Raw genomic sequence first — 22,199 nt, 5'->3', positions numbered from 1 at the left:
ACCAGCTGCAGAATTGTCTTCTATAGAATTTATTTTCTGTCAAAAATGTACCGCCTTATTTTTTTCTTTCATCTTATGCAAACGTGTGTGAAAGAGTATTAATCTATTCTTTTTCATCTAGATGGGCTCTGCACTTTCCTTCTTGTATAACAAACTTGGCAAATCTGTTGCAGAGGCTGTACCAGTTATGTTGATGGTAGAGAAATAGTAGTATCTTATGACAAGGGATAAAACAATTTATTTTATCATTTAACATTGTACACCTTTGTGTGTAATTTACCTTTAAAGGGTAATTGACAGCTCCAGTGCTGTCCTTGGAAGAATTAGGGTCATGATTCCAACTCCAACTTTACTGAGCCAAAAATTGAGAAGGACCAGGAAAAAAATTAGCAACAAGAAATTAGTAATATAAGAAATTAACTGTATAAACAACTAAATATAAATTTGCCCATCCTCCAAAGCACATGGGTAACTCCAATTAGCAATAAGTGGGATAAAAATATCAGTACTAATAGTACTGCCTTTTAAAATTTTTCAACACTTCTCATTGGAAGGCCCTAGTTTTAGTTCCTCATAACTGATAAAAACATTTCCAGAGCCCTTTTCCACAGACAGTTCTAAGTACTCCCATTTAGGGACTATACATTTGGGAAGGGAAAGGTGCTCTTCAGCAATGGGCCTTTTTCTGTCCCCATTAAAATCTGTCCCAAATGTTAACTTATTAACATTTGAAAACAATTATTATTTGGACATGCCCAATAGGCAGTTTGTGGGTTTCAGCTCCTAAAAATCTAAAAACATTCCACTGAATCAAAAATTGCATTCAGAAAAGCCCACTACAATATCCACTAAAATAACAATGGAAAGTTTCTCCCTCTGGAGCAGGAGGAAAGGAAATATTAGATAATAACCTTCCAAAGCTCTGAATGGTGACAAGATGGCATAAACTGTAACAAGAACTCTTTAAACGACTCTTCAGCTAGCAATGTAAGCTATGTTAGCTAGTGATTTTTTTTTCTTTCTTCACTTGAGGATTAAAGATTATCAAAATGATCCTGCAGTGAACAGTTCCTCAGCTGCCACTGATAACAACACAGATGAAAAGTATTCCAGTCTGGGCCAAAAAAAAAATTCACAGTAACTGAAATGTTGTTTAGATGCTACTGTCAGCAAAACTGAAACACATAATTAGCCATCCATGCAGAAGCAAAAGATTTTATAAGACCCTCAACTGAATCATCACCTTGGCTCAACCCATGCAGCACCAGTTCAACATCCCCTACCCTGGTTCAAACCTCCCCCCAGCTCTGGCTCACCCCACCCCCCCCATGCAGCTCCAGTTCAACCCACCCCCACACCTGACTCTGGCTCACCGCCCGCTGCAGAGGCACGTGGTTCTGGCTGAACTCCACCCCCCAGCCTGGCTGAACTCCACCCCCCACCCCAGGCTTAACCCCCTGCCTCCCTCCCATGGTCCCAACCCACCACCAGGCTTAAGCCTCCCCCACTGCCCCCCCCCAACTTCAGGACTTGCCTCTCAAAAGGAGCTCCAGGTGCTCCTGCTGCTTCCCCAGCTGCAGAACATGCATTCTGCTGGGAGAAAAAAGCCACCCCCGACATACGCCAAATTTGAGTTATGAGGGGGTCAGTAGGAATGGAACCCTTGCATAACTAGAAGGACTACTGTATATTAAATTACATCATGCAACAAATAATTGCAGAGGTTGAGACTCTAGTTCAGCTCCCTCAAGACTGACTGGGGCTGGACAAGAGAATTTGCTAGACCATGGGAGGTCAATATTGTCTAGCAGCATTACAGACACTTCCTGGGCTTACTGGGCTCTTAGAAGATACTGAGGGGTAAAGTACAGCTAAATAACAGCACAGAACACTGAGAACCAGGACTAATGGCTGCAAACAAACTTTGTGGGACCATGGGAAACTTGGCCACAGCCAGGATAAGGGGATATAGGATAATAAAATCTAGGCATGGAAGGGACCTTAGGAGGTCATCTAGTCCAGCCCTCTTCCTAAAGCAGGATCAACCCTAACTAAATCATCCCAGCCAGGACTTTGTCAAGCTGGGACTTAATAGCCTCTAGTGATGGAGATTCCACCACCTGTCTCCATAACGCATTCCAGTGCTTCACCACGACCATCTGGATAACTAAAATCCTGACAGAACACAGATGTTTCTGGACCAAAGCATACCAGATTACAGAGGTTCAAACTAAATTAAAGTACATCAACAGGTACATTTTATATTGCTAAATCAGAGCTGGTTACACACACAGCAGCATCCAACATTGCCAGCTGGAAGTAAACAGGGGGTGAGTCCTTCCATTTGAAGTCACATATATACATTGTGAGCAGGGCAATATACAATACCTGTTTGCATTATTCTCAATTTAAATGCATTAGACCTTCAGTGGGATGACAGGCATGGATAAAAGGTGGGGAAAAAAGTAACCCATAAATGGAAAGACATTTTCTGCCACATTCTCTTTACCATTTTCTATGTGCTGTGACTGGCACTGAGCCACCATGTCTCTCCAGATCTTCAGTAGACTGTAAAGGTCCTGGTTTTGGGGCCCATATACAGCTGTGTGAAAGTCACACATTTTGTTTCATGGGATGTGGCTTCCTAAAATTTCCTCATTCTTTTCCCACACCCCTATATTGGTTGTAGTGGTGAGGGGTTCATTTTTCATAGAATCATAAAACCCTACAACTGGAAGGGACCTCAAGAGATCAGAGTCCAGTCCCTTACCCTCACAGCAGGACCAAAGACTGTCTAGCCAACTGCTGACAGATGTCTACCTAACCTGCTCTTAAATATTGCCAGTGATGGAAATTCCACACCCTCCCCCGGTAATTTATTCCAGTGTTTAACCACCATGACAGTTAGGAAATGTTTCCTAATATCCAACCTAAACCTCCCTTGATGCAATTTAAGACCATTGCTTTTTGTCTTATCCCCAGAGGACAAGGAGAACAATTTTTCTCCCTTCTCCTTCTAACCCTCTTTTAGGAACTTTACATTGAAAAATGCAGTTTCATGTAGAAAATATGCTTATTTTTTCCGTAAAATTAATGGCTTTTTGTACAGAAATGGGCCTATTTTCAAGACTGTAAAGATACATAAAGTTGTTTTTTTATTTAATTACAAATATTTCCTCTGTACAGATTTCTATTATAAAAAACCTTTCATGCATCAGAGAATGTTCTCATGTTGTTACCTATGCCAATAATAACCATCATCCCACAATACCCAACACTGACTGCTCGGTCACCAATGTGAATGCTGAACCTTACTCCTTCAGAGACCCACAAATTTATGAAATTCCTCATCCTGATTTCCTGGCATGGAGAGCACACCTAACATCTCTCCATTATGACATGCAGCTGCACAGTTCACCACACTGGCTACATACTCCAGCCTGGGGTAGACAAGACACATCAGATTTCTTTGGCTTGTGTGGAAAAGAGGCTGTTCAAGTACAGATACGGATCCCCTCCCATCCCCATGGAAATGTGGATATCTACAAGTAGTTTTTTAGCCTGCTCTGGTTCCTGGCTGATTTTTGTGGTTTGGATCCTTGAACCAAGATCTTGGCTCCAGATTCTGGCTTATCCCCTCACCCCCACCCCTTCAGCTCTGTACCCAGGTTACTGACCCTGGCTCAACCTTGCTCCCCAGTCCATTTATGTCTCCAACTAATGGACATGGAAGTTTGTCTCTGGTTCCTGGCATCTCCTCTCATGAACACTATTATTTTTCATCCCTCTGTGTGTTTGAGCTCAATTATCCTATTTTCCAATATATGCAATGTTATTGTAGTAATGTTGGTCCCAGAACATTAGAGAGATGTAGGTGAAATAATATTTTTTTACTGTATCGACTTCTTGTCTCTCTCACCAACAGATTTTGGTTCAATAAAAGATATTACCTCACTCACCTTGTCCCTTTCACATTCCTCAATGGCTTTCATTACAGGAGGTAGGTATGAAGTCTTACCTCATAATATTCCCCCCAGCCTGGCTGTTTAAGAGAATGTGCTTGAGATGGTCGCTCCATTGTTTCACATTTAAACCAAATCAGCCCTAGGAGCTTGCAATCACTGGTCTTATGGTTGTGGGTGGAGCGTGCTGAAACAGTTCCCCTCATGACACTCCCATCATCTTGTCATCTCAGAAATCAGACACATTTTGGGTGTCTAGACCAACATATATTAACAAACACTTCCACATTCATCAAAAAACAGCTCTGCCACATTCATCTAGTTCTAAATGGCCTTTCCTAACCTTGCTGTCTACAAAGCTGTGTAAAAAATACACGGTGAAAAGGAAGGCTTTTACACACACTTGGTTTCAAAGTCATCAGGACACTGGTTTTCCCATGACAGTGATGCAAAATTATTAAGAGTATTTTCCTTACATCGTAAATTAAAAATGACGAGTAAGCCTCCTTCACAAAGCTTCACCAAAAGCTGTCCTGTAGCACCTTAGAGATTAACAATTGTATGTATTAGGTAATGAGCTTTCGTGCGTAAGACCCACTTCATGAGAATAGGAGCAGTAATAAACAAATAAACGGAGCTCGTAAACTAGACTACATTACACACTCCTATCACTAGTGAAAGCAATGTCAGCTTGGGTCTGAGAAATGCCCAGTCTATTATATAATCAAGCCACACTAGCATCCCCAGAATCCCTTTATTGCTGTTTAAAATGGGCTATCTTGTTCCAGTGATCAGTCACTATGATTGGATATTGATACTTCTCTACACAGTAGTGTGCATTTTATTGATTAATAATGAACTGCAGTCAGACAATCTGTGTGATTAAACTGTACAAAATGTCAAGGAACATGAGATATTGAGAACTGGTGTAATGATCTCTTATGCAGAGTGTGTTGCAAATTAGAATATAGGTTTAACGGATTATTTGCATTGCTCAGAAAATTTACATGAATCTTAGGAAAGCTGCTGGGCTAAACATGTTAAAGATTCAGCTGAAAAATTATTTCTCTAAGCCACACAGGTAGTGAAGGCATAGTCTTTCTCTGGCCTATTTGCGCACCATTGACAATTAGAGGCAAGGTGGTAGAGGTAATATAGTTTATTTGAGCAACTTCTGTTGCTGAGAGAGAAAAGCTTTCAAAGTACACAGAGCTCTTCTTCAGGTATCTCAAAAACTTGTCTGTTCCACCAATAGAACTTTGCACAGAAAAAAAAATACTCTCTCATTCACCTTGTGTCTCTAATATCCTCAGACCAACATGGCTACAACACTGTAATAATGCAAGTTAAGAGGAAACAAGCAATGGGGGTGTAGCTGAGTTGTGATGACTTTGCAAAACATCTGAAGAATTTCCTTCTACATCATGATTCAAATTTAAATTAATCTAGAAATGGTTGAACTCTTTTCAATAAAAGTCAATAAAAGGCTTCACATAACATTTAATACAGAAAAAAAGTTTTCATGTGATTTAAGTTATAGTCAAACTCTCTAGGCAAAATGCAGCTTAAATAGTTGGTTGAGAAGACCAGCAGGGACTGGAGGGAAGAGACAAAGAATCCTACATATGGTCTCCACTCAGTTGGCTGTAGTTTTACAAACTACATTCCCTCCCATTGGCCCATGCACCAGACCTTCTGTGCTAAGATGAAAAGCTCCAGAGCATAAAGTAACAGACACAGATAACATGCAAGAAGCACTTATTATTTCACTCATACCATCCAGAATGGAATCAAACCAGTTCAACCTATGTTCCCGCAAGTTTTTCCGTCCATGTGCGAATGAATTGTTTTGCGTGTGCCATATCAGACAATGGCCGTGTCTACACTAGCCCCAAACTTCGAAATGGCCACACAAATGGCCATTTTGAAGTTTACTAATGAAGCGCTGAAATGCATATTCAGTGCTTCATTAGCATGTGGGCGGCAGCGGCACTTCTAAATTGACGTGCCTCGCCGCCGCGCTGCTCGTCCCCACAGGGCTCCTTTTCGAAAGCACCCCGCCTACTTCGAAGTCCCTTATTCCTATGAGCAGATGGGAATAAGGGGACTTTGAAGTAGGCGCAGTCCTTTCGAAAAGGAGCCGTGTCGGGACGAGCTGCGCCAATTTCGAAGTGCCGCAGCCGCCCACATGCTAATGAAGTGCTGAATATGCATTTCAGCGGTTCATTAGTAAACTTCAAAATGGCCATTTGCTTGGCCATTTAGAAGTTTGGGGCTAGTGTAGACACGGCCAATGTGTGGATGTTCACCACCATTAGAAATAAAAAACCTATTTTTTTTAAAAAAAACCTATTTTTTTAAAAAGTTACCATAGGGATAATTACTCCAGCCAGGACAGATAAATCACACTAGAACTCAGCACTCAATAAATTAAATTTAAACATGAGAGACATAAAAATTATGAAATGCACAGACCAGTCAAAAACTGAAATAACACACTTTGAAAGAAGTATGAGGAAGCAACAATAACAATGTAAGTATGCATTGTGAGGTGACAAAGTGTGCATGTGAGAGTGTGAGAAAAACATGCTGCTCCTTTTAGAAAGGTCATCTCTCACCAGTTTGAAGCCTGCTTGTTCAGACACAGCAGCAGGCATCAGCAGGCTCCGCCCATGTCTCACTCCTGAGCCCTGTTATGTCCATTCCCTGCTCTGCAAAGATGGGAGGGGGTCTTGCTGGACATCAAACAGGAGGCTCCTGGAAGCAACTAACCAGGGAGTCCAAGACAAAGGGCAGGAGCAGCACAGCAATGTACAAAGGAATCATGAAGTGCACAACATTTGATAGACTACTAGGTGGCCATGTTGCTGAGGGAACTTAGGTCTTAACTCATTGTCAGGAATTCTGTAGCTCTTTCTTACGCTGCAGGATTTGGCTCCAACATTATTTATTGACTCTTCCCCTTTTACAAAACTTGCAGTAAAGCTCAAAAATTATCACAAACACTACATGTTATTCCAAGGAAGACTGTTGCATGATTAAAGATGAACATACATATCATCATAACTACAGCTATTAAAAAGTTGCAGTAAAACTGATACAAAGTATGTCATGTAAAATATCACTTGAAAATTGTAAGCTGCTAAATATACTAATCCTGCTGGTATGTAAGTAGCATCTTTGTGTCTGAAGTGACCAGCATTTGCAACATCTTTTATCTCAGACACGTATTGTGTTCCTTAATGACAACCTTCTCACAAATTTATATTCAGACTGGCCATCACTGGTTGACAGACCCTCCAGGTGATGATGGGGCAGCATTAAGGTAAAACAACTCTTCAATAAGTTTTCCTGTGAAAGCCTGCCTGAAGCCAATGATTCAGCAAGCATATAAAAGCATATGATCTAAAATACAATCTTTTACCAGTCGCTTTCATGCACATGAGCTGAGCTATAAATTGCAAGCTGGGACATCACTGCTGTGTCTCAATTTCCTGCTTCACATCTCTGGTCTTGATTTCTAACAAGGAGGCTTTAAGTAAAAGGATGGTGATCTGCAGATCAGCTATTTACAATCTAGCCGATGTAACCTCACTGCTATGATCCTAATGATCCCTGACTGGCAAGCTCTGAAAATCAATTGTAATGTACATGATCTGTTAACCATTCACTAGAGCTCTTTTAACATTAATGAGCCTTTAGTTTTTAGTTACCAAAGGTTTGGCTCCAAGCAAGATTTTAAGGTAAAATCTGAGGTATATATTGACCTAGTGAAATGGCTGATAATTTAGGATTGGAAGAACTTTATATATAGTATATCTGTTTTTCAGTAACTTCTCATCTCGAAGTCTAGGGCTATGTCTACACTATGAGATAAATTCGAATTTATTAATATCGATTTTGTAATTCTGGAATTTGTAAGTTCAGATTTGACCATCCTCACTTCCCACGTGCTCCTCACAAAGTTGAGCCATTGCTGCTACACTCAAATAGACTAATACTGACTGTTGCAGTGGTGCATTGTGAGAAGCTATCCCACAGTTCCCTCATCCCCATAGCATTGTGGGTATGCTTGCTGGTCTTGACCTCATCTTCCCATGCTGCATTTTCCTCATTCTCCTCCTGATCCCTGAAAACAAGCTGATCCCTGGAAATAATACAGGGCCCCTCAAAGTTAGAAGGAAGAGGATAGAAAAGTCTGGGAAAAAAGAATTTTTGGTTTCCTGACTCACTATACAGATATTGCCAACATGGGTGCAACAACTGTGCTCTTAACTGGCCATCCACTGAGTGTCCCACGACCCATCATCACGTGTGATCCCCAAAAATAATGCAGGGGCCCAAACTGTATTGTGAAGTGACAAGAAAGAGGATAGAAAAGTGCAGGAAAAAAGAATTTTTCACTTTGCCTTCACTACACAGATAACACCAACACGGCTGATGTCAGTGACATATCATACACTGAAATTATAACGCAAACAGGCATCACTAGACACCTCTCCTCCCTCCCCGTTTCTGAATAGGACAAGGCATGAAAACAGGTAGCAGATATTAGCAAAATATTTTATTACTGAAATATAAAACTAGCAGGTGTCTGCAAGGACAGCAAGCTCCTGAAAATATTTTGGCGGGATGCAGGTGGGTGCTGTGATCTACGATTGCTGGACTAGCTGAAATATTCCCCCCCCCATGTATCTTAGCCATGGGGGGGAGACATCACCACAGTGGCAGCAAGCCCTGCTATGGGCGTTATGGGCATGGAGGGGTTTAGGGGAGCCAGCTGAAGTGATCCTTTCCCATGGCATTGGCAAAACCCCCAGTATCTTAGCCGTTAGTGAAGACTTCCCTCTGGCAGCAGCAAAACCCCCAATATCTTAGCCACTCGGTGAGACTTCCCCACAGCAGCAGTAAAACCCCCACTATCTTAGCCGAGAGCGGAGACTTCCCCAGGGCAGCAACAACCCTCCCAACATCTTAGCCACTGGGGGAGACTTCCCCACAGCAGCTGCAAGCCCCCCAATAGCTTTCCTGCCCTTGAATCCCTAAACATGCGCAATTTGTCATGGTACTGCCTGGCAGCATGGTCAGCACCAAACAGCAGGTACTGGGTTGGGGGCTACCCATGTGATGTGGCAGAGTGCGGGAAAGACCCAGACTGCGTGGGGCCTGTGGGGGAGGGAAGGGGGTTTGTAAACAAATGTGAACCACTGAGAAGACATTTCTCGGAATATTATACAAGCACAACCCCCACAACAGACTTTTTGCCACGTGGTGTGGTGGGGCAGCAGCTGGCGCCAGCCAGCGCAGAAAAAAATAAGTGTAAACAGACCCATAAACTCCCTGAGGGGCTATTTGAATGGGCAGATGTACTCACAGTGCTAATAGCAAAGAAAGACAGACATTTCTCAGGATCTCATACAAACTTGATCCCACAGCCAAAGTCTCACTGCTCCCGCTTGGAAATTCATGGTCTTCCTATTACTGGAGAACAGCAGCCAGAGTGTAGCAGTGAGGAGCACTGTAGGTTACATACAGGACACATCTGGAAGCTAATATATTTGATTTTAAGATATGGGGCTTCCACACTGGCCTTTATCCAACTTCTGAATTCGAGCTTGACACTGTACCCATCAGGTAACTGCGATTTTGTAATCTCAAAATTAGTGTACCCTAAATCGAGCTAATGGTATTTACAGTGAAGACAGTCATATGGGAATATCAAGCTAACTGCCTTAAATTCAAATTTATCTTATAGTGTAGACACAGCCTAGGTCACAGCCTAGGTTGTCTGAGTGGTGACCAGGGGCTAGAATGCTATAGTAACACAGGAACTCACTTGCTGTCTTGGTGAAATCTAAAGACAGAATACCCAGCTGTTCACCCATTTCCTGTGAGCTGGCTCCACACTAAGCAAAGGTCACACAGACCATCTGAGATATTAGGCATATAGTTTAGCTTCTTTATGAATACTGCAAAATTGGATTTCTGCTAAGTTAGCAAACCAAAACCTGAATTTGGGGCCATTTTTACAGCACCTGTCATCTTTTCAGTGTCACAGCTACTGAGATAAGCCACCTATTTACAGAATTTTTCCTTTTATCAACTTAATCACCTTATTACAGGTGAAAGACAATCAACTCCTAAAACTATTCTTAAATAAAGGTTTAGACTAGATAGAACTCTTTGACGCTTAACTGTGAGATTTAATCAGTCTTGACATTTTGCTGATTGCTCTCAATTTCTTCAGACCTGAAGTTTGTCTTTTTAGATAAGTAGGGTTGGAAGAATTAGCTTCTTGTATTATTATTTTGATGGATAATATTAAATGTTTACTTTAAGTATTTCTTAATTTTTAGCAATTTAAAATTGCACAGCTGAACAAAATTATGGTTAAGATTTTTCTCTATTTTTATCAATTTAGATGTTCACAGTTGTAGAAAATTATGAGGGAAGTACGCAACAATTATTCAATGACAGTCTCTAATAAATTGTAAAGCAGCATTTTTCTTATTTTGTTTATATTTACAATTTGATTATCATACTATTTTTGCATTAGCTTGTGGGTGTGCAGGCTAATCAACCTTTATTGACATTTAAAAATAAAAATCTAATCCTTCCAAGACTAAGCATAACATAAGGAACTTTTAGGGCAAATTCAATACATTTTTTTAATACATTCCATGTTTATACTTGTAATCCACTCTTGCAGTGTTGCTCAATGTATCCACCTAGTGGTTAGACCATTTAGAGAGTACTGAGTATGGCTGGATTTTTTTTCTTCAGGGAACCGTAAATTCACTGCATTATGCAGAGCACTGAAATTATTTGAAAATTCAAGCACATTTTGGCCTATATGTTTGGCCAAAAAAGATTTTATTCTTCCCAAAAGTGAAATGGTTTTGTTAGATCACTATGAAACAAACCATCATGTCTTTTTGTTGCAAAAGAACATTTTGTAATTAAAAATAATTATTTTTAAGTGAAATACATCCCAAACCATAGTAAAATAAAACACATTTCATTTCAGAATGAATGATACATTGTATTCAACCTCAAATTATTATTTTTTATTTCAGACAGAAAAACAGACGTCAGTCCTGTTCAAACCAAACCTTCTAAAAAAAGCAATTGAATACTTTTGTTCATTTCTAATGATCACACTGCTAGATTTGAACTGATTAAAGGAGATGAGGCATAAGAAGCCTGTAGTTGTTAAATATAGAGGTTATGAATTCAATCTTTGCTCTGATGACCTACTCAGAAGCATTGCAATATATATATGGTGTCTCTCAAAAATGGATTTTAAGGCTTGAAGTGTTTTTTGATAGTACTGGAAGCAAGGAAAAATAAGTTTGTTGTTTTCATTGGGCTATTATTAAATAATGTTCAGGTACCTGAATCTCTGTCCTACTGAGATTATAAAATTTGCATTAGGCCCTTAGGACAAGTTATTTTAAAAATTTTCCAAAATTATATCTGTAGGTCTCGATTCTGCCACAATGGAGTCAATAGAAGAGCATCCTTGAATTTTAATATGGGAAAGTAGAGGCCTTAAGGTGATAAATACTAACGCTGCGTCTAAGGAGAAGCATGCTCTACATTCACTGTTACGATATTTTAATTGTTACACACCCAAAAGACAGCTGGACTTTGTACAAGTTAACACCAACTTTTCTATTTCACAGTAATATGGGCCTTTTTTTCTGCCCGTGTGATTAGCGTTCATTATGGCTGATGGTGTTCCTGAATCCAGAATCTTGTTCTTTTTCCCAACCAAGCCTCTGCTGCAAAATTTGTAGAGCTATTTCTGTTACAGGAATTGTATATACAGAAGTCTTTTGACATTCCCGATGATACAACCTCGCATTCTTTATGCAGAGATGAAGTGTAACTCTTCACTGGGGGAGTACAGTTTAAAGGCTCAGCCACCACCCAACAGCTTGAGTCATGACCTGCCCTGGGGCACATCCCTCCTTAGACTCACTCTCTCTTCCCAGATAGCAGCAGCTACTTCCTGCTACACCCAACTATTATACATCACATCTCATAGAGATGGAACTGACCTCAAGAGGTCATCAAGTCCAGTCCCCTGCACTCTTGGCAGGACCAAGCACCGTTCCTTTAAAAAAAAAAATCTATTTGCCCTGAGATCCCTAAATGGCCACCTTCAAGGACTGAACTCAAAACCTTGAGTTTAGCAGGCCAATACACAAACCACCAAACTATCCCTCCCACCTCTATTATTCTTGCTTCTGTGAGGTGTAACTCATGGTTCACTCATCCTCCAAGGTCAATGCACAGGGCTGGCTCTGAGTTAACAAGAATCCCATGCACAGGAGTTGGGCAGCCCCGGCTACAGCCACAGCCCCTCAGAGCTGCTTGGTTTCCACCTGTGGCTTCCATACCTCCTCCCTCTCCATCCCTAGTTAAGGGTTCCTGCATAGTAGCCACCCCATGACCATGACAAAAATCCCTCCAAAGTCTCTGTTTGAGACCCAAGCACATGCCAGGCAGGTACTCAACCTCACCACCCCATGGCAGGCCCAGACCTGCAAGCACTGGGCAAGTGAGATATTTGCCTCCCATTCACAGCTTTCTTGGCCTGGTTCAAGAATCACTGTAGGTCAATGCCAGTGTGGAAAGGGAAAAGAGGTACAGCTCATTATCGCTTGTGTCTCTATCTAAAATAAATTACTGTGCACTCACATATTTTGAAACCACTGCCTGAAAATGAAAAAGAAAAGAGAAAATAAAAATACAAGCTCTGGCTGAAATCTGGCAGGGAGCATATGTGGTTGCCTCTGGCTTTAAGGATTTCCATGGGTTTTTAGACAACCTCCCCAACATCTAAAAAAAATGCTCCAAAAGAGCAAGCAAGCATCTTAAACATGTCTTCGCTGGGTGTGTCTTTGGTATTAATTCAATTGTTATCCTACCGTTTCTCCTATTTTCATGTTGTTTGTAAGTAAACCCACAACAGAGAACTGAACCATAAAGTGATATGAGCCATCCCCCTTTAACCTACTATAAAAATCTATTATGCAAAAAATAAATAAATAAAAATAAAAAAGCCCCCTGGCATTAACCTCATACATTTTTAGCTTCACTATTCAGTTGCAGTTTTGGTTACACATTACGTATTTGTATAAACTAATTTTTTCAGGACAGGTGATTGGTTATTATACTGATGGGGACATATAGGTAAAGAAATGGATCAATACACTTATCTTCATATCTGTCTGTGTAGCACAGAACATATTGTTAATATTGTATTAATAATCATAATTAATGATAGAGCAGTGGGGGCTGCAGGCAACAAGAAGCGATTTGGTTATGATGAATGTGAAATCTTACATACCAGGCGCTGCAGTGAATTGCACAGATACAAAGTGGGATGACTGACTAATAGCTGAACCAATCATGCTGAAATGAGTTCATTTTTATTTTGCCTACTTAATACCGCAACTAAAATTACCTTCTTATTCAACCAGGCTATACTTGATAGCTGGTGGATGAAAGGTGTGCAATTGAGATTTACAGGGGAGTGCAGGAAGGTCCACATTAATACATGTCTTAATATATGCCTTGCAAAGCTACAAAAGAGATCAGCTGCAGAATTCATTTATGCAAATAAATCTTGTCTGTGTATATAACTCACATCCAGAAACATGAACCTAAAATGATATATTTAAACAGCTCACTGCTCCATGGTGCAGAGCTAAATTATACTCAGGAAATAAAGCTCTACAATAAACAAAAGCAGATAATGAAAATATGCAAAAACAATACACAAAACTATAGACATGCAGCATCCCTGGGACCGAGGGGTTGCCGGATAGTCAAATATTTGGCATAATAAAGACTTATCCTAGCAATGTCTAACATTAAAGAAAAACAAATTAGATATTAAGAAACAAACAAAAAAGTATGCAGAGCACTTTACTAACCAACAACAGTAGTATTGTACACTGTAAACTTATACTGTATTTGCTGTATTTATTTGTGTTTACTTTCACTACACTGTACTTATGGAAAACATAACTAAAATTTGCTTCTAATTAAATGCCAATTATTTGAGAGTTCTGGGTGACAGAATGCTGGATATGAAAGAGTTTACTGTATAGGGCTGAAATGACCTTGAAAAGTCATCCAGCACCTTGTACTGAAGGCACATAAATCTAGAGCATCCCTTACAGGTTTTTGTCCAAGATGTTCTCAAAAGACACCACTATTAGGAATTCCACAGCCTCCTTTGAAAGAGTATATGTAGAAAGTTATATTTATATTTAATCTCCTTTGCTGTGGTTTAAACTCATTACTTATTGTCCTATCTTCAGTGGCCCCACAGAACAATTAGCACCAATTATATAGAGGCCTGTAATCTACGTATCTGAAGAATTTTGTTGACTCATTCCATTTGAGACCCATTATAACCCTCAGAACCTCAAGCCACTTATTACTTCCTGGCTATGTCTACACTAGCCAAAAACTTCGAAATGGCCACGCAAATGGCCATTTCGAAGTTTACTAATGAAGCGCTGAAATACATAGCACCTCATTAGCTGTGGGCAGCCGTGGCACTTCGAAATTGATGCGCCTCGTTGCCGCGCAGCACATCCAAGTAGGGCTCCTTTTCAAAAGGACCCTGCCTACTTCGAAGTCCCCTTATTCCTATGAGCAGATGGGAATAAGGGGACTTCGAAGTAGCCGGGGTCCTTTCGAAAAGGAGCCCCGCCTGGACGAGCTGTGTGGCAGCGAGCCGCATCAATTTCGAAGTGCCGCAGCCTCCCGCATGCTAATGAGGCGCTGAATATGTATTTCAGCGCTTCATTAGTAAACTTCGAAATGGCCATTTGCATGGCCATTTCGAAGCTTTTGCCTAGTGTAGACACGGCCCCTTTGTAAGATGTACATATGATTTTTTTCTTCCTAAGTACAGTACTTTGCACTTGTCTTTATTGAATTTCATCCCAACTTCAACCCAATTAACCAAGTTGCCAAGGTAAATTTGAATTCTCATTCCATCCTTCAATGTGTTTGTAATCCCTCTTAGCTTTGATGTCACCTGTCAATTTTATAAGCACTCTCTCTACTCCATTGTCCAAATCATTCATGAGAATATTGAATAATTCTGAATCTAGGACTGACTCTTGTGAGGTCCTACTACAGAGGTGGCCAACCTGCAGCTCTCGAGGCTCTTTGAGCCATTAAATGCAGCTCCTTCTCAGACCCGTGCACTGGGAGCGCCATCCACAGCTCTGCACACACTCCCCACTGCTTGGTGAGAGAAGCACATGGCAGCAGCGGCGGCGGCTCTGGAGCAGCAGCCGCAGTGGAAGTGGTTCTGGTGAGTCACCAATATCGAGTTGGGATGCCTGGTTCTGGGGGAGGGAAGGGAGAATAGGTCATAGTGGGGACCTTGGGGTGCCTGGTTCTGGAGTGGGATTGGGTTAGAGAGAGAGGCTGGGCATGCCTGGTTCTGAGGAGGGCATTTTTATCTGGATGGATGGATGCGGCTCTTTGTCTCTAACTGGTTGGCCAACCCTGTCCTACTAGATAAACCATCTCAGTTTGACAGCGAACTACTAACAACTACTCTGTTGAGTGTGGTCTTTCAACCAGTTGTGTACCCACGTTATAGTAATTTCCTTTAAACCGCTCTTCCCTTGTATCATCAGAAGAAACTTTAAAAAAAATCCCACCAAACATTTTACTATTTGGCATGTCTGGTTTGAATAATTCTAGAAATGTGCCTCATATCTGGATGTGGGACAAGGGACAGAGGAGTGGGGCAAGTGCTTCAGAGTCCGTATACCTCACCATACATTGCACAAAACCTTGGCAATTGCTAGGGCAGAAGAAAAGGACTGAATTCATGTGAATGGATTTCTAGCATACAGCTAGCTTCCTGTTACTACATTTCTACTAAATCAACAGAAGTAGGGAAAAGGACTGCAAACTGTTCACCCTTTTCCTTCTGAGTAATGACCCATATGCTACCATCTGCTGTGCAGTACCAAGCACATAATGATGTGAGGAAGTGAAAGCCAATGGAATGACAAAAGGCAGCAGCTCTGCTGTATTTTTACTTGCCAGACACTACAGAAGTCCCTTACACCAAGAGAGTCAACACTAGTGGAAATGGAAAGAGCAACTGCTAGATGTACAGTGATCCTATGTGGTCTCAACAGATTTCCAAACATACAGCTGCATAGTATCCGTGTAAGCAATAGCTCCCTTTACATGACTGAGCTCTGCTGACACCAAGGGGAGGTTGTGCTGGAGCTGCATATCTTTGTGGCTCTAAAGGAGGCTATGCATTTATTGAGAAGCAAGGATACCTGAGGAAATACATTCCCCTGAAAACCTGTAATTCTGTGTATGTCCCAGGTCTGTGAGTATCTCAAGATATTCGTGGAAGCTGAATTCAACCAACATGGAGCAACAAATCCTCATTTGCCAACCACAGCAAGCAGCATGAAATGAAGTTTCCTAGCTCCAGTGCAGCTTTGAATGCATAAGCGCATATAGCATAGGGCCAAGCACAGACATGGAGGGATGAAAAGCACTTGAACTAAAAATTTAAAAAACCTGGATATTTGAAAAAACTATTTCAGAAGGGAACTGACAAAACTGAATGGCAAACAAGACACGGCAACAGATAACAGCACAGAATTAGAAGAGGAAGGTTGAAGAGAATGTCAATAAAGTAACTTTGCATGAAGAAGAACAGAATAGAAGAATGAAAAAATGTAAATGGTGACCAAAGATTACTGACTGAGCACACAGTCCTCTCCACTCCTGTGAGTGAATTTTCCCCTAGGAGAGGACAGGCAGTGGTGGCAGCAATGCCATCCTCCACAATTTCTGCCAGAGAGATATATAGAGACCTCCATCCTTCCTCCCAAGGACATGCCAACAGCCACTTGGCCGGAAGCAAAAGGGTTACACACAAATGCTTCCAGGCCCAACATAGGGTGTTCACCATCCTAACGTGCTCATGTAACAGGACAGTGAATCAAGCCTTATGATGGAAAAAGCTGATGAGAGAGAAACAAGCCCTACAGTGATTGAGAAAGAATAAAGATAGAAAAGGTAGACAAGAAGGGTCACTATATGAAAATGAAGATTTAATAGAAGAAAATTTGCACAGCTAAAAAATGAACATTCTATAGTTTTTAATTGCCTTTTGATTTTAAAACTGATCTTAAAAAAGAACAAACATGCAGTAGATCAAAATTCATTAAGTATTTTTGAGGGTGCAATCTCTATTATTCTAAATTTTGAATTGAGTGGAAAAACAAATACAAATATTAACTGTATACTTAGAATTAAAATCTGGAAATGGCATGTATCATTTTCAACCTTAAAATAGACTGACCCTCATTTTAAACAGAACGCCATTAGTATCATCATTAAACTGACTGCCAGTAAGTTTACCCTGCAACACTTTGTCATCCTATGATGCAAAACATGTCTAGATGCCATAAAACTGCAAACAAATCTATTCCAGAATTCTTTCGGGTTGTTACTATGTCACCTAAATATTTTTTTTTGGCAGGGCACAACACCCTACCTGTGATGAGGCAGTTTGCTACATGTATCCCAACATATATTGAGCGCTGTCCAGTCTCTACAGATCAGGACTACTAAATCTCCTTGATCACTGCAAATTATGCACGTGGACAAGCATTCATTAGGTAACAAGGCAGAACCCTCCTCTCAAGTTATTTCACTCTGTCTCTTGAAATACGCTGCTCTAATGCTCCCAGAATTGAACAAACTGTTGCATGATCCATAAAATCAGCTAACTCACTGGGGCTCCAGCGGTCTTGGCCAATTGTCAGCTGTTGTAAAATGGAGTTTAAAGCCCCATTGTGATCTCTCTAATTTTAATCAATTATTATTTTGATGATTAGCCAGGAGCACTATATAAGAGTTGCCTTTATACTTCCAAACAATACTTTGTACCTTGCAGACAAAGATTAATCAACGGTAATATAAGAAACCCAACCTCCACATCTTCCCCTCTGTATTTTCCAAGTGCATCATTCATTTTGATTCACAAATTGACTATCATAGAACAATCATTTTGATATGTGATTAAAACAAAAACCTCACAGAAAACTGAGAGTTTGGAAACATTCTGAAAAGGTATAGTTTGGTTAAACGAATCCTGCAATTTAGAATCCAAATATAGATTTGAAAAATAAAATAGTTTGGGGAGGAGGGAGTTTGAAACAAAACCAAATGTGAATAGCAACTGTCTCATTATAGTCTATCCAAATTTCAATAAAGATAGCTTTTTAAACTGATCAGTCCCCTGATATGATGTAAACTCCAACAGAGTAGCAGCATGTTTTCATCTGAGAAACATAAATTGGGAACCAATCAGTTTTAGTTTAATTATCCAAACAAACAGTAATACAATACTCGCACTGTATAAATATTATTTCACTTCAAATAATATATGTAGGTTACTACAGTTTGACAACAGAGGCAGAGAATGCCAATCAGCCTTCATCTCTCATTTATTAGGATGCGCTTCATTTTGGGTCCTAAGACTTCATAACTGATCTGATCCCAAAAGCTTTCTTCCCTGAAAAAACTGGAATTTCAGTCCGAGTAGAATCATAAGTAAATAGGCTTGTCCAGCTTTTCAACTGTGTGCATGGGTGGCTAAAAATGACACGATTTTCATAACTCCAGGTCTGCCACTATCAGCCATTTATTAAGTTTGAAGTTATTTTTATAACAAATTGTGACTCAAAATTCACTTGTGTAAGCACAGCACAATATTTTCAGTATAGTCTTTGGAACTACTGAACTGCTCAATTCTGAGCTTTAAAACTACGTAAATCCAGATTCACAATTTCCTTCATTAGGGGTATGTGCTGACCTCTACGCAGACAAAATTCTGAAATCATGCAATGGTCAAAACTTCTCATTTTAAATTAGGTGGAAATTTGCCCCAATAATTTTTTAAAGCTCTTCCCTGACAAATTAAAATGAGAAATATCCATGTGGATTGTGTTGGACAGGCCTGGTGGTATCATATGTTGGCTATAACTGATGGCAAAATTCAGGTGTACAAAACTGGAAGGTATGATTTGCATCCACAACATAAGTCTCAATGTGGGCCGAGGTGCTCCATATGGGTAGATTACTGAGCTTATGTGTAGCCTCACTAATTTCAAAAGGATGTTGTCCATGTGGTTGCTCACTGAGGAATTGGGGCCTAAAGTCTAGTATTCATGTGCTTCCTAACACAAGTAGCATTTTGAAGACTAACAAAATAATTTATTAGGTGAGCTTTCGTCGGACAGACCCACTTCTCCAGACCATAGCCATACCAGAACAGACTCAATATTTAAGGCACAGAGAACCAAAACAGTAATCAAAGTTGACAAATCAGAAAAAAAATTATCAAGGTGAGCAAATCAGAGAGCAGAGGGGCAGGGAGGGGATGTGTGTCAAGAATTAGATTAAGCCAAGTATGCCAAAGAGCCCTTATAATGTCCCAGAAAGTTTGCATCCCGGTTCAAGCCACGTGTTAATGTGTCGAATTTGAATATGAAAGAGAGTTCAGCAGCTTCTCTTTGTAAAGCAGACTGGAAATTCTTATTCAATAAAACACAAACTCTTAAGTCATTAACAGAATGGCCCACTCCTTGAAAATGTAGACTAACTGGTTTGTGTCTCAGAAATGTTTTGATGTCTGTTTTGTGCCCATTAACTCTTTGTTTGAGAGAGTCTGAAGTCTGTCTAACACAAGTGGTTAGAGATTTTGGACTTGATTCAGATAATCACGTAAGCATGTGTTTAGCTTTAAATAATTCTATGCACTTAAGATTAATCATTCACATAAACATTTGCAGAATAGGTGGCCATATAAAATAAACTGCAGTAAATATAAGTTACCAGATTGAGGCCAACATTTTAAAGCACCTAATGGCCTGTCTACGTGAACACTTGGTGGCAAGCTGAAGTGTAGCCTCCATTAGCCTGTTGCACCGTAAGGGTATGTCCACACAGCAGCATTATTCCGACATACGGGACGTGTCTGCACTAGCCCAAAACTTTGAAATGGCCACCTCGAAGTTTACTAATGAAGCACTGAAATACATATTCAGCACCTTATTAGAACGCCGGCAGCCACGGCACTTTGAAATTGACGCCGCGCAGCTCATCCAGATGGGGCTCCTTTTCAAAAGGAACCCAGCAACTTGAAATCCTCTTATTCCTATCTGCTGTTAGGAATAAGGGGATTTCGAAGTTGCCGGGGTCCTTTCGACAAGAAGCCCCGTCTGGGCGAGCTGCGTCAATTTCAAAGTGCTGCAGCTGCTGGCATTCTAATGAGGCTCTGAATATGTATTTCAGTGGCTCATTAGTAAACTTCGAAGTGGCCATTTGCATGACCATTTCGAAGTTTTGGGCTAGTGTAGACGTAGCCAAGCTCTTTTGGAAGAACTATTCCAGACTAGCTTATTTCGAAATAATGCTGCTGCACACAACATGCATTTCTAAATAGCCGTCAGCTATTTCAAAATAGAGCATCTACACACAATACAGCCTCTTTTGAAACAGAGCCATTGGAAGCACTATGGCTCATTTTGAAAGAGGCACTATTCCCTGGGGCTGTGTCTACACTTGCATTCCTCTTTTGAAAGAGGCATGCAAATAAGGCGCAGAATTACATATCTGGTGCCTCATTTGCATACTCCTCTTTTGAAAGAAGAAAAGCCCTTTTTCCCATAAATAATGAAGTACCAGATATGTAAATCTGCACCTCATTTGCATTTTTGATTTCCCCCATTTGCATGTCTATTTTGAAAGAGGAATGCAAATATCAACACAACCTGTCTAAACAGCCCTATTTTGGAATAGGCACTATTCCTTCTGCAGTGAGGTTTACCTATTTTAAAATAAGCCAATTGCTATTTTGAAATAGAGGTTGCATTGTGTAGAAACTAACAAAGTTATTTAAAAATAACAGCTGTTATTTTGAGGTAACTTTGCTGTGTAGACCTACCCTGTGTCCACCTGAACCCTACGTGCCACAAACTAAGTTTTGTAGCTTTTGTAGTGAAATTTGATCTCTCCTCTGTGAAAGGTATCTTCTAGTTTATTCCAACAGTGTCCACCCAGGGCAGCTAGGATGTAACCTTCTGGTGTACTTTGCCAGTCACACTCTGCAATGCACTGTAGACAAGTCCCACTGTCAAAAGTGATGTAAGCACTTCGGATCAAGTCCCTTATAAACGACGTACCTACTGTCTCTCAGGGAGATGAATTAACTACATCATCAGGAAGCTATTTCACTGACATAGGGAGCATCTTCACTAAATTGTTACAGAGGTGTAGCTGCACCAGTGTATTAGCCACTGTTGCACTGTACACAAAGACAAGCCCTAGGAATTTTTTCTATAAGGTAACCAATATATGAATTCACAATCATGACAGTTACTATGTAGAAAAAATAATTATGTCGCATGAGTATATTAACATTTCATTTAGCACCCACCTGAAAAAGAAGGGGAATATTCTGTATTAGAGACACAACAGATCCTGGGGGATGGAACTGCTAAGAAAGGAAGCACCTGGTAGTTTGATGTAAGTGAATGAAAGACTGATATAAAAGTACAACCCTTCTGTTTGGGATTTTTTATTTTTTTTTATTTGAAATTTCTAGTATTTATTCTAAAACATTCTTTTTGTTGTTTCTATTACATCTGCTCTCAAAACTAAATGAAATTTATTAGCTGATTTTATGAAAATTACTTTAGCTTAATTGTCATTGGGGATAAATTCATTTAGAATATCTGTTATGACAATTATCCACAGCTACATTTTCAACCCTAATGTATTTTTAATAGCATTCTTCATCAGCCAGTGATTTGCATTTCAAATTTCCTTCCACAAAGTAGTAAAAATTACAGAGGGGATTTCTATAGCAGTATTCATAATAAATTGTTCCATTCTTATTTACTCTAAAAAGGCTCAGATGCAGTAAACCAGAATGAGCCTTTTAAAACCCATAAGACTTGTTATCATTAGTCCTCCTATTACCACAGAGAGTGAAAGTGACAATAAACCTATATGTCTTCCTCAGCATCATATTCAACCTTTAAGTGTTTAGAAGTGATGTTTGAACCTGTTAGATGTTAAGGACATTTTTTGTTCACATTCCCATTTGAGAAACTCAGATCTATGCTCATTCCATAATTCACCTAGCAA

General features: G+C 40.2%; 1 protein-coding gene across 2 annotated transcripts in view; it reads right to left on the bottom strand.

Annotated features, from left to right (window-relative positions):
* DOK6 (docking protein 6) overlaps positions 1-22,199 on the bottom strand; it is a 420,268-nt gene that overhangs the window by 225,391 nt on the left and 172,678 nt on the right. The gene's annotated exons all lie outside the window — the stretch shown is intronic.

Source organism: Carettochelys insculpta, chromosome 2 (genome assembly GCF_033958435.1).
Source record: "Carettochelys insculpta isolate YL-2023 chromosome 2, ASM3395843v1, whole genome shotgun sequence".
NCBI classification, from domain to species: Eukaryota; Metazoa; Chordata; order Testudines; family Carettochelyidae; genus Carettochelys; species Carettochelys insculpta.
The sequence above is the reverse complement of the archived record's forward strand: the minus strand, read 5'-3'. Positions and strand labels throughout refer to the sequence as shown.